The sequence below is a fragment of the Phoenix dactylifera genome, unplaced genomic scaffold (assembly GCF_009389715.1).
Source record: "Phoenix dactylifera cultivar Barhee BC4 unplaced genomic scaffold, palm_55x_up_171113_PBpolish2nd_filt_p 000120F, whole genome shotgun sequence".
Lineage (NCBI taxonomy): Eukaryota > Viridiplantae > Streptophyta > Magnoliopsida > Arecales > Arecaceae > Phoenix > Phoenix dactylifera.
The window spans coordinates 133,910-151,673 of NW_024067688.1; the positions used below are offsets into that span (position 1 = coordinate 133,910).

At 37.2% G+C, this 17,764-nt stretch overlaps 1 non-coding gene across 1 annotated transcript; it reads right to left on the reverse strand.

Moving 5' to 3' along the window:
- Window positions 1–693: 693 nt before the first annotated feature.
- On the reverse strand, window positions 694–799 carry LOC120104844. The gene has a single exon (XR_005507199.1). It is a non-coding gene; the product is annotated as a small nucleolar RNA R71 (small nucleolar RNA).
- Window positions 800–17,764: the final 16,965 nt, after the last annotated feature.

A 17,764-nucleotide genomic window follows, 5' to 3' on the forward strand; every position in this document is an offset into this window, starting at 1 on the left:
TAAGTGGGACCTTTGCGAACGCATCGTGACCCCTCCACTTACCTGGAAGCTTACCTGGTCAACTCGGTTCATTAGACCGGATTGGAGGCTTAGGTGCCCTCTTCAAACCAGTTAGGAGCTGTCTAGTGGTTTTAGGACAAAGACTAGGATTGATATGCTTTTCTCTTTTATTGCATGCTTGACTGATCGAGTACTAGTGTATGCAAGGGAGTCGTTCTAGAGTACGTGACCTATTACCTTTTGACCCTGAAATAGAATGGACCCTTAGAAATATTCGAGCTGAGATCAGAACAATAGACTCATCCCCATCTCTTGAGATGGCTGAAGAACAACCCAAACTCCTGAGGGAGTACTTTACTCCCACCATTTACACTTCCCCATCTTGCATTCGATAACCTGAAGTAGCAGCTGTACAATACGAAATAAAGTCTAGTGTGATCCAAATGCTCCCATCTTTTTATGGGCTCACCAACGAAGAACCATATAAACACCTAGATGAATTCCTTGAGATTTGCACCACTGTCAAGATTCAGAACTTCACTAATGATGCTCTGAAACTTAGATTATTTCCTTTCTCCCTTAAAGATAGAGCCAAACAATGGCTGAATTCTTTAGAAGCTAACTCGATTCGTTCATGGGATCAAATGCAACAAGAATTCCTTAAAAAATACTTTTCCATAAGAAGAACGAACCAGTTTAGACGTGCCATTACAAGCTTCTCCCAAACTGAGGGAGAAGAATTCCATGAAACTGGGGAGAGATTTCGGGACCTAATCCGTAAATGCCCTCATCATCAAATACCTAAGTGGCAGCTAGTGCAATGTTTCTATGATGGATTGACTGAACGAAACCGTCAGATGATCGATGCTGCATGCGGGGGAACTTTTATGCTTCAAAATGAGCATGAAGCATGGCAATTATTTGAAAATCTTAATAAAAATTTCCTTCACCATGCTTCCTATTCTCGTCAAGCACCCCCGAGTTCTCAAAGAAAAGGGACCATTTGTGAAATAAGTCATTCTATGGACCTGTCTAGCAAGGTAGATGCATTGTCCCATAAGATTGACCAACTGATGATAGGAGGACATGTCGTTAGCTCTTCCCAAGCACAAGTGTGTGCTATCTGTTCTAGCCCATCGCATCCTATTCATGAGTGCCCCTCAGCACCCCAATTCCCCGAACTCATGCAAGAACACATCAATGCTGCCCAAACACAGCCCAAACCAGGTAATGACCCATTTTCCAATACATATAATCCGGGATGGCGGAATCATCCAAATTTTTCTTGGAGGCAACAAGCTTCAAATAATACCCAACCCTACTCCCAAAATTTTCAAAACCCTCAGAATTTTCATCTCTACCGTCCCTCAACTCAATTTCAACACCTTCCTCCTCCAACCCAAAGAAATACACCCTTTGAGGAGAAAGTGTTGACTGCCCTTCAAGGTTTGGAGGCAAACACACAACTATTACACTCTCACACGCAATCAATTGCTAAGCTAGAATCCCAAATGGGTCAACTAGCCAATGCATTAAACAAGCGAGAGGAGGGTAAGCTTCCAAGTCAACCAATGAGTAATCCTAGGGGACAATACGTGGCTCAAGAAACTCAAATAAATCATGAGCAAGCCAATGCTTTGACTACCCTAAGGAGTGGACGTATAATAGATAATAAGGTTGGGGAGGGTAACAATAAGGAAGATGAAGAAGATGAGAGGAATGTATCACATGAAAATCTAAAACCTTCTTTAGCTAGTCTACCATCTGCCACAACCCACATTCCAAAGGCTCCATTCCCTGAAGCACTTAATGCACCCTCTCCCTTTGGCAAGAAGGGAACTTCATTAGAAGAGATGATGGAGGTCTTCAAACAAGTTAAAATCAACCTCCAACTCCTTGATGCCATCAAACAAGTTCCCTCTTATGCCAAATTTCTCAAAGACCTTTGCACCCAAAAGCGGAAATCTAGGACACATGTGCCTAAAAAGGTCCTCCTAACTGAGCAGGTAAGTTCCATTCTCCAACACAACACCCCTCCAAAATTCAAAGATCCTGGCGCTCCCACTATTTCCTGTGTCATAGGAGATAACTCCATTGATTGAGCACTTTTAGATCTAGGGGCAAGTGTGAATCTTCTACCCTATTCAGTCTATGAAAAATTTGGGTTGGGTGAATTGAAACCTACCTCGGTATCTTTACAATTGGCTGATAGATCGGTGAAGATGCCAAGGGGGATGATTGAAGATGTTCTTGTCAAGGTAGACAAATTCTATTTTTCAGTAGATTTTATCGTCCTTGACATGGAACATGTGCCCAACCTAAAAAAATAAATCCCTGTAATTCTTGGTCGTCCCTTTTTAGTGACAGCCAATGCATGTATCAACTGTAGAACTGGGGCAATGGATATATCATTTGGGAACATGAAAATTAAGTTAAATGTATTTCATGCCGCTGACCAACATGTGAGGGAAGACGAGTGTTGCCTAATTGACGAAATGGATGATCTTGTAGAGAAAGCCCTTCCCTATATCTTAGCAGATGACCCCCTAGAGGCATGCTTCGCCCATTTTGACATTGACAATTTTGACATAGACAAGGCCATAGAAGAAGTCAATATCTTACTCGACAATCAATCTCCCATGAGTTTCCTTCCTTGGAAGGTCCGACCTGAACCTCTTCCCCCCATTGCTAGTGCACCACTTTGTCCTTCCATTGATTCTCCTCCTAAACTTGAGTTAAAGCCACTTCCGACAACTCTTAAGTATGCCTTTCTAGGACCAGAAGATACCCTCCCTATAATCATCGCAGCCAACTTATCTACTGAATAGGAGGGTAAACTTTTAAGGGTGCTAGAAGAGAATAAACATGCCATAGGATGGTCTGTAGCCAATTTGAAAGGGGTTGACCCCTCTGTTTGTATGCATCGAATTCATCTCGAAGATGATGCAAAGCCCACCCGAGAAATGCAAAGAAGACTCAATCCTAACATGAAGGAGGTAGTCAAGAAAGAAGTGGTGAAGTTAATAGATGCCGAAATCATTTATCCAATTTCTGATAGTAAGTGGGTGAGTCCGACACAAGTGGTACCCAAGAAATCAGGTATCACTGTGGTTGAAAATACGGAAGGAGAATTGATACAAACACGCACAACCACGGGTTGGCGCGTGTGTATTGACTACAGAAAACTTAATTCGATGACTAGGAAAGACCATTTTCCTCTACCTTTCATAGATCAAATTTTGGAACGGTTGGCTGGTCAAGGTTTCTACTGCTTCTTAGATGGTTATTCTGGATATAATCAAGTATCTGTTTACCCGGACGATCAAGAGAAAACCACTTTTACTTGCCCATTTGGGACATTTGCATATAGGAGGATGCCTTTTGGACTATGCAATGCACCCGCAACTTTTCAACGATGCATGATGGCCATTTTTTCAGATATGGTGAAAAACTTTCTAGAAGTGTTCATTGATGATTTCTCAGTTTTTGGCCTATCTTTTGACGATTGTCTGAACAATTTGACCTTAGTTTTGAAAAGATGTGAGGAGACCAACCTAGTATTAAGTTGGAAAAAGAGCCATTTCATGGTTCAAGAAGGCATAGTTTTAGGACACGTCATGTCCAAGAGGGGAATTGAAGTAGATAAAGCCAAAGTCGATCTTATTTCCAATCTCCCTCCACCCAAAACTGTGAAACAAATCCGATCATTCCTTAGCCATGCTGGCTTCTACCGTCGCTTCATTCAGGATTTCAGTAAAATTTCCAAACCCTTGTGCAATCTTCTTGCCAAGGACACTCCCTTTGTCTTTAATGAAGCATGCAAAGAGGCATTTGAAAATCTTCGCTCGAAATTGACCACTGCACCTATCATACGGCCTCCTAATTGGACCCTTCCATTTGAACTGATGTGTGACGCATCTGACTATGCCATTGGGGCAGTTTTAGGGCAACGGCTAGATAAGGTACCTCATGTCATCTACTACGCTAGTAAAGCACTCTCAGATGCACAATTGAACTACACCACCACTGAGAAAGAATTGCTAGCTGTAGTATTCGTGCTAGACAAGTTTCGATCTTACCTATTAGGATCCAAGGTTACCGTATTCACTGATCATGCTGCCCTTCGACACCTTCTTGCAAAGAAGGATACCAAACCCCGTCTGATTCGATGGATTATTTTACTACAAGAATTTGATCTAGAAATTTGTGACAAGAAAGGAACTGCAAATGTCGTAGCAGACCACTTATCTAGGATTCTTCTTGAGCCCTCTAAGAATACCTCACCCTTACATGATGCTTTCCCAGATGAACAATTATTTGGGGTACAAGGAATGAAAACGCCATGGTTTGCAAACATAATAAATTACCTTGCCATAGGACGAATTCCTGATGATTGGTCAACTCAAGACAAGAACCGATTCTTTTCACAAGTAAAGTTCTATTATTGGGATGATCCCGATCTATTCAAGTATTGTCCCAATCAAGTAATCCATCGATGTATCCCCGAATGCGAATTTCAAAGTATTCTTTCATTTTGCCATTCACAAGCTTGTGGGGGACATTTTGGGGGTAGAAAAACTGCAGCAAAAGTTTTACAGAGTGGATTTTATTGGCCCACACTTTTCAAAGATGCCCATAACTTTTTCCAAACTTGTGAACGGTGCCAACGGATGGGTACCATCTTCCGTAGAGATATGATGCCTCTCAATCCTATTTTAATTGTAGAAATCTTTGATGTATGGGGTATTGACTTTATGGGCCCTTTTCCACCATCCTTTGGTTTCGAATATATTCTTGTAGGGGTTGATTATGTTTCAAAATGGGTAGAAGCTGTCGCCACTAAAACTAATGACCACAAGGTTGTGATTAAATTTTTACATGAAAACATCTTTTGTCGTTTTGGCACACCCCGAGCCATCATCAGTGATGGGGGATCTCATTTTTGCAATCGGTCTTTCGAGGTTTTGGCTCGCAAATATAACATCACCCACAAAGTTGCTACCCCATACCATCCCCAAACGAGTGGACAAGTCGAGGTATCCAATAGGGAGTTAAAACACATCTTAGAAAAAACGGTACGTCCCGATAGGAAAGATTGGTCTCAAAGGATAAATGATGCACTCTGGGCCTATCGTACTGCCTACAAAACTCCTATTGGCATGTCTCCCTACTGATTAATTTTTGGAAAAGCTTGTCACTTACCGGTAGAACTTGAACATAGTGCTTTCTGGGCTATCAAAAAGTTTAACTTAGACATGGCAGTAGCTGGTCCTCACCGAAAACTCCAACTAAGTGAACTTGAAGAATTGCGCAATGAGGCTTATGAAAATGCTAAAATTTATAAAGCAAGGACTAAGGCTTTTCATGATAAAAATATTAACCGTAAGTCCTTCGAACCTGGTCAAAAGGTTTGGCTATTCAATTCAAAGTTGCGACTCTTCCCGGGTAAACTTCGCTCTAGGTGGGATGGACCATTCATAGTAAAAAAGGTCTTTCCTTATGGTGCAGTAGAGATCCAACACCTCAATGGTGAACATGTTTTAAAAGTCAATGGCCAAAGGTTAAAACCTTATGTGGACTGTGTTACCGATGGGCAATTGATTGAATCCCTTAATTTGACGAACCCTGTTTATCAAAATCATTAAGGATGCACTGTGTCTGGCTGAAGACAATAAACTTAGCGCTTGTTGGGAGGCAACCTAATTCTCTTAGATTTTTTTTAACATTGAGGACAATGTTAGGTTTAGGTTTGGGGGTATTTTTAAGTATTTTTTTTATTTTTTGTTTTGTTTGCATCTCTTGCATTCGTTTTCACTTCATAATGTCAGGTTTATCAAAAGAAATAAAAATATAAAAATATAAAAATATCTTTTAAAAAAAATTGTGTTCATTTTTACAATTTTTTTTTAAAAAAATTAAATATATATATATATTTTACCTAATTTCTATACATGAATGCGAGAATGATAAATACACAAGGTATATAAAATCTAAAAAGCCCAATGACTAGTCGGAAGTAATATAAATTTAAGTTCTTTTTATTAAGTCTCTCTTAGGGAGTTGTAAGCTAATTAATACTTTGAAATTTCACTACACACTGGCCGACCCTTCAAAGGTCTAGGCTCGACAATATATTGATAGTATAGTAGCAACCTTGGATCCTGATGAATCATACTTATCTAATTCAAAAAAAAAAAAATCATCAATAAAAAGGATTTAGTCAGGAACATCGAAAAGGGCTACCTATTGTCAAAGGTCAGGTGGGCTTGTGATGAGGACTCTGAGCATAAGTCCGTAGGGGGGTCTTGATGCCCGACACCTTGTGCCAACTGGTGTGAGAGTTGTCGACTGATTGCTCGTTACACGGAGAAATCACCACAAGAGTAAAAGTGCACAATTTATACATCTTTTATTTTAAAAAAAAAACTTTGTATTGACCTTGTAAAAGACAATAGTGTGAAAGCCGTCGTTGTAGAAATTCGAGTAAACTGGAATATTACAGATAAAGCCCGTGAGGTACTAAAGTAAACATCCACAACTCTCAAAATCCTGCAGATAAGATGATTTTGAATCAGTGAGTAGGTCCTTTCGACCAATCCTTGGAAACTACTAGTATTAGCAATATTTTGGAGATCCGAACCCTTAGCTTGTGTACGGTCCAGATTTCACTGAGCACTCCAGTATAAATAAGTCTTACAACTTCCTAACGGAAACTTAATGACCTCAACTTGAATTGCATTTTGACCTAGGATTTGGGCTGACTTAGTAAATAAAACCGTGTGTGCTTTGAAACTCTTATCATTTATGTATCTTAAATTAGATTTTAATAATAATAATAAAAAAGAGAGTTTTTGAAATTCTTTACTAGTATGCATTTGGAATTTGATTTTCACTTCATAGATCAATCGATCTAAAAAATAAAAAAAAAAGATTATAATAACAATAATAATAAATGATTTATTTAAGTTTGTGGGTATCTTCACTGAAAAACCTCACCAGACTATAACTCGTCCACTAGGATAACCTAGGGGTTTAAAGCCTTGTTACATATGGTAAATGTAACCGCGATGCCTGTGAAAGTGAGTTAGAATTCTTCTTTTCTAGTTTTATTTTGCTCGAGGACTAGCAAAACATAGGTTTGGGGGTGTGATAAGTGCTTAATAATCTATAATTTAGTTATCTTTCCATAGCACTTATCAATGTTCTTAAACTGATAAATACGTATTTTACCATGAAATTGAATGATCATTGAAATAAATTTAAAATATGGTAAAAAGCAAATAATTCTTTTCTTAAATCAGACTCTGAACTTGTCTCTCTCTTGTTTGCAATCTTTCATGAAAATTACAGAAAAACATATAAGGAGGAGATTGTGTTGACCCGGTTTGGTAACCTGATAGAATTGTAGTCAAGCTAAGGTTATAATTAAATGGGTTTTGGTCCTGATTCGATCGAAAGTTATAATTAATTTTGTATGGGACAGAGGATTGATTAACTCTTTTTATTAGGTCATGGTCCTGTTTTTAGTCTTGTCTGATCGAGTTCGATCTGAAGCAGCTTAGCAAGAATTAAATTTAAATGACAATGGGCTCAAGGACAAGTCAACCATCATGACCCACCTCAAACCTAAAGTCAATTTCCAACCAATTCCTTACCTGCCTTCATATAAAATTTATAAATTTAAAACAAAAAAAAGGGAAATAATGAATATAATAAAATAAATAAAAATAATTCCGGGGAGAATCACTTATTTACTGTTCATATGAACAGTGTCCCGTAAAAATACTGTTCATATGAACAGTGAGAAATAATATAATAATAATAAAAAAAATTTATTAAAACTGTTTCACTCTTTATCTCCTTCCTCTCGTTATCCTTCCCGTGATCCCACCTCACAGAGCGCCCCCCTGCCCGTTCCAGCCACGCGTCAAAGCCGACGCTCCAATCCTCCACGCGGTGCAGCCGGCGACCAGATCCTCTGCCTCTTCATCCGCCTGCATCCCCGCCTTCGCACAGCTGCCGTTCCGGGCGTCCGACAAGCTACGCATGCTCCCAGCGTATCACGCGATGAACTAGGCCACCTTCCGTAAACCCAGCTATCTCCTAGATCTCCTCTCATCCCGCGGTGCAGCCGGCGACCAGATCCCCCCCAGCTCCATTCCGCTGATCCCGCGACCCTTCATCCTCTTCGTCCGCAATCTGCCTTCCGGCATCACGCCCCGGAATCAGCCGGCCGTGATCTCTTCTTCCTTCCCGAACGAGCACTCCGGACAGCTATAAAAGGAGGAGGGGGCTCGGTTCAACAGAAAAATAGGGGAGACCCCCTATTTCGGTGAAAAGAAGAAGAAAGCCGAGAGGGAGAGAAAAAGAAATAAAAAAAAAGAGAAAGGAGGGGGAAAGAGAATATTTTGTGATATTTTGGGAAGAATGAGAGGGGAAGACTTTCACTTGAAGATGGGAGGTCGTCCGAAAGCCATGCGCGGCTAAACGTCTAGTCTAGGGCTGGATGAAGCCCTAGCAATGTATCAGGGCATTGTAGTTCTTATTTTTTTTATTATTTTGGAGCTTGTTTAAATTCTTATTTTCAATGAAATATTCCTTTATGATATTTAAACTTTGAGCATGCTAGTTACTAATCATGTTTGCTAAAGTAGTCTAAGATGATTTATGCCTAGGAAGATGAAGTGTGCTGCATCCTAGATTAGCATACTTAGGTAGACACTTCATGCTACACCGAAGATGGATCTTCCTAACACTCTTTATGCTTTTATTTTAAAAGGCTTGTAGCCAATTTGCATGCCTCTCCAAAAGATAAAAAATAAGATGTTGCCCAGTAGATACAACCCAAGAGAGGGGGGTGAATTGGGTCTTTTAAAACTTTTAAGCTACTTCTAACACTTTTCAATTAATTATGCTAAGTTGTATAGTTGCACAGTGGAATTTAAACTTAGCAATACGTTGATTTATCGAATGAGACTTGATTAAGTAAATTGAATATGTTTGCAACTAAAGGATGCGCGGATAAGAGTTAAGCAGGCAATTTATCTAGGTAAGTAAGTGAGCAAGATAGACAATGACAAAAAGCATCACAAACACAACAAACATATAGTGGTTCGGTGCACCCCAGCACCTACATCCACTCCCCAAGACCTCTTGGGAATTTCACTATAATCCTACAGATTACAGCCGGTTGTTTTACAAGCTCACTACCCAACTTGTTGTTTTGCGAGATCACAACGAACTCGGTCGGTTTTCACAGGCTCACCGACTAGAACCAACCGATTGTTTTCACGGGCTCACAATCCAACCCAGTTGGTTTTCCCAAAGGCTCACCAACCACAACCTTACACCGTTGGTTTTTCCCTTTGGCTCACCAACAAACCTTAACCCCTTGATTCAATCCCTTGATTGAATCAAGTTACAAGATATTAAAACAAAGGTTTAAAACAAATCAAAGCTTCTTAAACAAGCAAATATAACAATATAAACAAATAGGTAAAGAGAAGCCCTCAAACAAGTTGTGTAGATGAGGAAACTCGGCTTCTTCTTTACTTGACCCTCTTCTAATTTCACACGAGGTAGAGGATCACTGAGGCAGCACACAGTTGGAGAGGAAGCTTTGGGATTCACTCGGATGCTCTTCTTCTCTCTATTTTTCTTTGAATGGCCCTTTTGTGCTTTTGGGAGATTTTTCTTGTAATCTCTTTGAAATCTCTTCCCTAATATTTTCTCCCACTTCCATACTATCTCCCCTAGCTCTCCTCTTGATTTTATAGCTTTACATGTTGTGGAACCAGAAATCTAGCCGTTAGAGACAAAAATAGAGCCGTTGTCCACAGTCTGCAACTCATGACAAAGTTCCCGTTGGGATCGGAGTCGACTCGCGCGATCTGGAGTCGACTCGACTGTAGCAGGAGTCGACTCATGCTTTTCTGGAGTCGGCTCGGCAACTGTTCCAGATTTGAATTAAAGTGGTCTTCTCGACTGGGAGTCGACTCGACTTAACCCGGAGTCGACTCGCCAAAATCTGGAGCTGACCTTGCACTTTTGGAGTCGGCTCATCCCAAGGAATCCATGGATGCATTTTTCAACTTTGCTTACTCGAGTCGACTCGGAAATTCTGGGAGTCGACTCGGTGCTCAGAGTCCGAACTCCCGAGCTTCTGTCTTTTGGCTCGTGCTATCTCGGAGTCGACTCGAACTGTCTCTGAGTCGACTCGGCTCTCAGTGTCTGAAATTGGCTCTCTGACTTTTTGCTTGTTTTCCTCTGGGAGTCGACTCTAGCTTTCTTTGGAGTCGACCTGCCAACCATCGGAGTCGACTCGAGTTTCTCAGAAGTCGACTCGGTTCTCAGGGTCCAAAATAGCTTCTCTGTGTTTCTGCCTTGTTACTCCCTGGAGTCGACTCGTACTATCCAGGAGTCGACTCGAGGACTATTCTTTTGGATTTTCCTTTGAATTTGCTCTTCCAACTTGAGTCCTTTGAACTTGAAACTTGGGTCAATAAATTGTAGCTTTCTTCCAACTTTTCTTGAGAGCTTTGGAGGCCTTCTTGTGCTCTTCCAACTTGCTATATTCCTTGCAAAATAACTATCTTTCTCCTTGCAACACAAACGTTAGTATTTATACTTCAAGGTTTTGTAATCATCAAAATCAATCTTTAAATCAATCTTTGGGTCATCAGTCTCCCCCTTTTTGATGATGACAAAACTTGGAGTATATGCAATATAAAATATATTGTGTTCTAGAAGTAGTGCATAGCTAAGTTGCATGAAGTAGAAAACATATATATTTAAAACATACTTCATGATAATGTTTTAGATTTAATCAGCTTAACATAATCAACATATCTAAATTTAAGCTGGTTTGTATTCAATTCAGAACATACAGAATATAAAGCATTATGAGCATATAGTTAGGTATTTCTCCTCCTTTTTGACAACATCAAAAAGATAGTGAAACATTAAGCACAAAGATAAGACTACTCAAATATTTCTTTTTCTTATTGTACTCTGATTTGCATGTCAAATTATTGCAAGGACATGAATCATATAACTCAAGGCAATAATATTAGAATAAGATTAATGAGCATAGATCAGAGCCAATTAAGATAATTTCAGAGCAGAACACATCGAATGTGATTCCAAGGATAGTTTTCAACTCAAGTGTAGATGGAATCTTTTTTAAGTTAATTCAAGAAGTACCACGAATGATATTCAAAGAAAGCACGAATGGAAATCTAACCTCTCTTCAATAATAAGTATGAAAGCTCGTTCATTTAAGATCTTTTGCCCAATATATTAAGTATTTTATCAACATGAGAGCAATTTAATTAATTTTCAGAGTATAAGTGCAAAACTCATATACTTGAAAAACATATCATCATGTTGGATCATTAATTCTTAATGACTTCAAAGTTCTTTTATGATAATAAGAACATTGGGGCACAAATACCAAAATATGCAATTTTTGATACATCTTAGAGCTCATTTAAAGACTTTCTTTTATTTCTTTAGGAAATAAGCACAATTTGATACATAAAAATATGAATTGGCATAAAATTTGAAGTTCTAAAGAGCAAGCCAATTAGGACTCATTAGTGAATTTCAAAATAGATTTTCTAAAAGATACTCAAGCAAATTCAACATATCATACTCCCCCTTTTTTATTAAATTAGAGGCTCTTAAGATCAACTGTTTGAATTGCAATTTGGTTCATGATTTATGCATAAGATATATTAACCAAATAACAAGCCTCAAGGTGTATCATAAAGATTTGTATATTTAAATTTCAGATGATACATTTTGGAGAGCATTAGGATCACTTTTCATTTAGTATGCTTTCTCTCTCTTTTAGTTATAGATTTATGCGATTAAGTTCCATAAGATCTTTCCTTCTGAGATTTTCTTTCTCCCCCTCAATTGATCATTCCATTTAAGAGTTTAGAATTTGAAGATAATGTTCAGTAAAATTGTCAATCTCAAAAAAAATATATTTTCTATAAGTTTCAGCTTATTTTCATAAGACTCAATGTTTGAGATAAGACAACCTTTATAGAACTCATCTCAAGGTATAAACTCATTATATAATTAAAGCAAGTCTTGCAATATAAGGAGGTTCATTAAAATCAATCCATAAAAAGATACTGAATATCTAAAACTCCCCCTCAAAAGATGCATTCTTCTTTAATCATTCTTTTCTATTGTTGAATTTCAGATTTTAATGATAAACGTGAATAAGACTGAAATTCTATGATATCGAGAATGTAGAGTAATCTAGTATTATTCAAAATTTGTGGCAATTACTCTTTTTAATCCTTCAAGAACAAGTTATGCTTTCTCTTAATCTTAGAGAAAATATATAGAAATATTTAAACAGAAAATGATTCATTTTAAGCTCAGTTTCTTTCAAAAGCATTTACATTTTCTTTCTTTTAGAATCATTTGAGTGAGCTGAAATATTTCTAGCTTTAAGATCATTCACTCTATATATATTCTGATGGAAGTCTTGAAGAATGTAGGAGAGAAAAACATATAGATGATCATTGAGGTATATAGATTTATAGAACTCAATTACTTAATCACAGTTTTTCTATACATGAAACACAATAAATCTTTTTAATATCAAGATAAAATCATATATTTAGAAATTTTTGTTTGCAATCAAGATCATCGAAAGACACATCATTTGGACCAATATTGGTACACTCTAAAGATAAGTAATGATATGTTTCGGATGCGTATCGGAGCAATCAACCAAGGCATCAAGATGTTAAGTAAATTAATTCTGTTTTTCTTACATTAAGATTTTATTTAGAAATCATATTGAGTTTAAGCTTTTATATAAAATCAGATTCTGAATTTCATAAAGATTTTCAATAGAGGCTTTCAAAGTCATAATTTGAGATATGTATCTTCCACACTGTAGCTCATCTTAAATCATTATGATTAAAAACACATATTTCAATAACATTAGAGCACTTTCAGAATCTTTATATTTAATATTGAGTTTCGATACACGATGGAGGATATTTTAACAAGTATTAGGACATTATGTATCAAAGTTAGGCAAGTAGAAAGATAGATCAAGATCAATTCATTTTGCCTAAATAGAAATATCCTTCTCTTCTTCTTTTTGCACATCTATTTAACTTGCAAAGATAAACGTGAATGACAAAACTGAATTTTTTTTTTTTAATATTACTTAAAAAAATAGTACTTCAAATATTCAATCAAATTATCCAAGCATGGAGCATTACACAATATTGAGAGTCCGTAATTTAAAGCATCATGCCACATGCAAAACATATTACGTGTTAAGTCATGCATTAAAATATTAAGAATAAGCATGTCAAAGATCAAAATCAATTCTTTTTCAAATAAACTCCCCCTATTTAAATATAATCTTGCATTGATTTCATCATTAAGGTGTGTTTCCAAGTGATTAAAGCTTGACTTGATGCTTCTTATATACTTTCATTTACTTTGTCATTCATTTTTACTTTCTTATGCTCTATTCTCTATTTGCTCCCTATCCGGTGGAGTTGGAAGGGGCACGAGGTACTACCACTAGCCTCCCTCTTGTGCCGTCCCTAATATGCCCTACACCGAATAGTTGGGTCAAATAGTGCCGGGTACTACCACTAGCCTCCCCATTGGCACCATCCCTATGATGAGCAGTATAGAAAGGTTCAAATGTTCACTTCAAACTTTCCCTGTTTAAGTATAATTAATTACAGATTTTATCCCTTTCAAAAGTGCTGAATATATTATGCTTGTTTTTCTTTTCCTTAAGATTGGAGTATTTGCCTTTGCTTAGATTTTACATCTCTTGAATAATATCCATTTTCTTTTCTTTATCTCTCTCTCTTTTTGTTATTCTCAAGTAATTTATATGAAAGAGCAGAATCAAGAAATAATCTTATGTATCATATAGATGTATATCATGCAAATAATATTTTCATTGTGCTCAAGGATTCATAACTTTTCCCAAGTTATTTTACATCAAAATTTTAAGCATATACTTGTGTATTTCATGGTTATGATATAGGCATAGGTGCATTTTAATTTGAGCAAACCATGAATCAATTTCTGAAAGCATAAGTCAATGAATACATATATATAGACATGATATCAAGGAATTAATAATTAAAAATTTTAACCATGCCATACTAAGATTTAAGTTATTGACTTTGCTCAATTAATTTATGAGAGAGGTATCTAGAATTACCAATCCATTCTGCATTCTTCAGTCAAATACCTACTAGATTTCTTATGTATGAACTTTTGGCTGAAGAAGGTCCTCTCTCTTGTTTGCATGAGAATGTTTATTGTATCTTACATGGAGATATCCTTCAAGTTGAAATCTCTCATTTTCTTGCTCAAGGATCCTGCATTATTAACAAAATTCTTTTCTTTCTTGAAAGAAAGTCATTAGTTTCTTCAAGATACAAAACATTCATATAACATATTTCTTAACTAGGTGACTCAATCATAAGATATGACAATAATTGAATGTTGAGTCATTTTACTCAAGAGATTGCCTAAATATAATCAAACACATGTCACTTGAACTTAAGAGATAGTTTCATTAACCAAGAAGGTTCAAGGACAAGCATGTGAAGCAATAGAAAGATCTATCAAGGTCAAATCAATTTTTTATTTTCAGAATCAATTTAGCTTAGATTCTATTTGCTTAAGATAATTATCAATAAGACATGTTAGCTAAGTTTTAATCAATTTATCTTAAACAGTTGTTTCTATCAAAATTCAGATTATGAATCATTAGAGTTAGATTGAAGTCTTGCACAAGGGCACATAATGAGCATACAATCTGGTCTACTAGCTGTATGATAAAATAATTATTCTATCATGCTTCAATACAGCTTTAAAACAATAGATCTACTTTGCTCATCCTTTTCAAATTCTACAAGATGGGGTCATAGACATACCTTCTTCATGCCAATCTTCTATAAGAGTTTTCTTGTGGACTAACTTTGGTCAATGAAGATCCCCTTTCTTGTTTGTCTTAATTTGGAGTTTGAGAAAAAAAATGTTAATTCATTCATTATACATATTTCAAACTCACTTTGCATGAGCTTAGTAAAATCTCCATATAAATCTTCATCAGTAGAACAAAAATGATGCCATCAATGTATGCTTTGAGCAAGCAAGATATCACAGATTCATCTTTTTAATGGATAGATTTATCATTATTACTTTTTATCAAAAAGGTTACTTAAGCTTTTATATCATGCTTTTGATGCTTGTTCTAAATTATATATTGCTTTAACATATTTGTAATGAGTGTTTTCAAATATGGTGGTTATTTAACATAGATCTCCTTTTTAATGAAATAACCACATAGGAGTGCATTCTACACATTCATTTGACAGAATATAAAGCTCATGAAGCAAGCAAATGATAATGGTGATCTTTACTTCTAATCATGCAAGAATTTCATCAAGATCTATTTCATCTTTTCTTGATTTAGTCTTTTAGTAGTTATCAATTTTTCTTTATTGAGTGCATTTCTGAAAAACTCAATTTGGTTCTAATTATTAACAAGTTTTCAGATTGTTATATATAAAAGATTAACCATATACATATATAATCTAATTTTAGTATCTTGATAATAAATCATTAGTCTCATAGAGAATAAAATGAATTCATATTTCTACAACTAGAATCTTTTCATGAATGTTCTATATGCATTGCTTGATGAATGATATCCAAAGATAAAAATATCTGTATCAGATTTGGCATTATTTTCAAAAGACCATATCAAGCATATCATAAGTTACTGAAAAATATGAAAGATATGCAATAGATCATTTTCTATTTTTTAGAAGATCAAATGGAGTTTTCATCAATAATAGACCTAATAGATACTGTTGGGAACCCACCCATGCCGCTGATATTTCAATTTTCTGATGGCAGCGGAATCGGCATAAGCGGGATCGACGTTCATCGCATGAACGTTGTTTCATGAACCGTTCGTAGTTAGATAAGAATTAAAACTTTTAAATGCATTTAGAAGATCAGATCTTCACCTTGTGCGGGTAGATAATCACCGCAAACTGAAGTTCGTGGTCTAGGATGAAGGTTCGCTTGAAGCCGTTCAAGTGCCCGGCCTCTACGGGTATCCACACGAAGCAGTGATCCGATCAAAGCTCTCTTGTCTTCCAGGGGTGCTAGCTCCCTTGCAAAGACTTCTTTTGATGGCTGATTTCCTCTCTTTCAATCAACCCTTGATTGTGCTTGAGAGGAGGAAGAAGAAGGATGAAGAAGAGGAAGAAGAACGAAGCCCCTTGCAGCCTTTCTTTTTCTCCCTGCGTTGGAGCCAAGGAAGAAGACCAAGAGGAGGGAGACGCCTCCTCTTCTTTTTCCCTTTGCTGATGGCGGCTGAACCAAGGAAGGGAGAGGGGTGGCCACGGCTTGGAAGAGGAGAGGGAGAGCTCATCTAGGGCGACGGCCCCCTTTGCCCCTTTTTATAACCATCTAGGGCTCCTACAATCTAGGAGCCCTAGAGTAATTACCTTTCTCTTCTCCCTTCTCCACATGGAAAAGGGAGGGGCATATTCCCCTCCTCATGGTTAACCCTAATCCACATTAAGTAGGGTTTGAAATGCCCTAATGTGGTCAAGCCCTAATCCAATTAGGCTTAGCCCAAGGGTGAACCAATTAGGATCCAATCTAGGTAAGTCCTAATCCAATTAGAACTTAAATCAATTTTGACTCAATTGAACTCTTCAATCCTAATCCAATTAGGAGTCTTATTGATTCATTAGATTAATAATTAATTGTGACTTAAGAAACCCTAATCCAAATTAGGACATATTTAATTTTAGTCCTAATCCAATTAGGACTCTATTTGAATCCGAAGTCCTAATCCGATTAGGACTCTAGGAATCCTACTCCAAGTAGGAATCCAATTTTGATTCAAAACTCCTAATCTCATTAGGATTGCAGGAATCCTATTCCAAGTAGGAATCCCAGTCCTACTCCAACTAGGATTCCCAGTCCTAATCCAATTAGGACTCTAGGAATCCTACCCGAAGTAGGACTCTTGTTTTAAGTCCAATTAATTAATTCCCTTTGTTCCTTCTTCAACTTCTTATCAATCAAATTGATTACTTGTGATTCATAATCACTTTTCAACCATCGGATCGGTCAATACTTCTAGTGTGTGTGACCCCATAGGTTCTACTCTGACTGGTAGTGAGATATATATTATGATCTCTATCACAATATCATTGAAAACTCCTTTCAATGGGTTGGAACGATTCCAACTCAACTCATTAGGGTTTATCGATCATCAAGATAATCCCTATGAGTCCCACCATCCACCAGTGACACCTAGCAGCATGTAGTGGCTACCTAGTAGAATAGAAAGATGAACCTCTAGGTGCAGTTAACGTGTGATACAGTCCTACTATCGTGGATCCCTACAGAACGGAGGTCATGGACAACTCGTCAAACCCCATCGTCTGTCATATGTCAAGATTTATTTGACTTGAGTTCGATAGTGGAAAACTCTTTTTCCACTTTATATTACTGCCCTGGCCAAGGTCTTAGAACTCAGTCTAACAAATCACATAGGATCACTCCTCTTCTATCAACGTCGATAGATTCCTTATAGGTGCATACCCTACTCCTACAGTGAACTTACTGCAGCCAATCTACACTGCATGGACCCATATGGCTAGAGACCATGTATGTGTGCAGTCAAAGTACAATAACCTCACTGTGAGTAGCCGAAGCACCG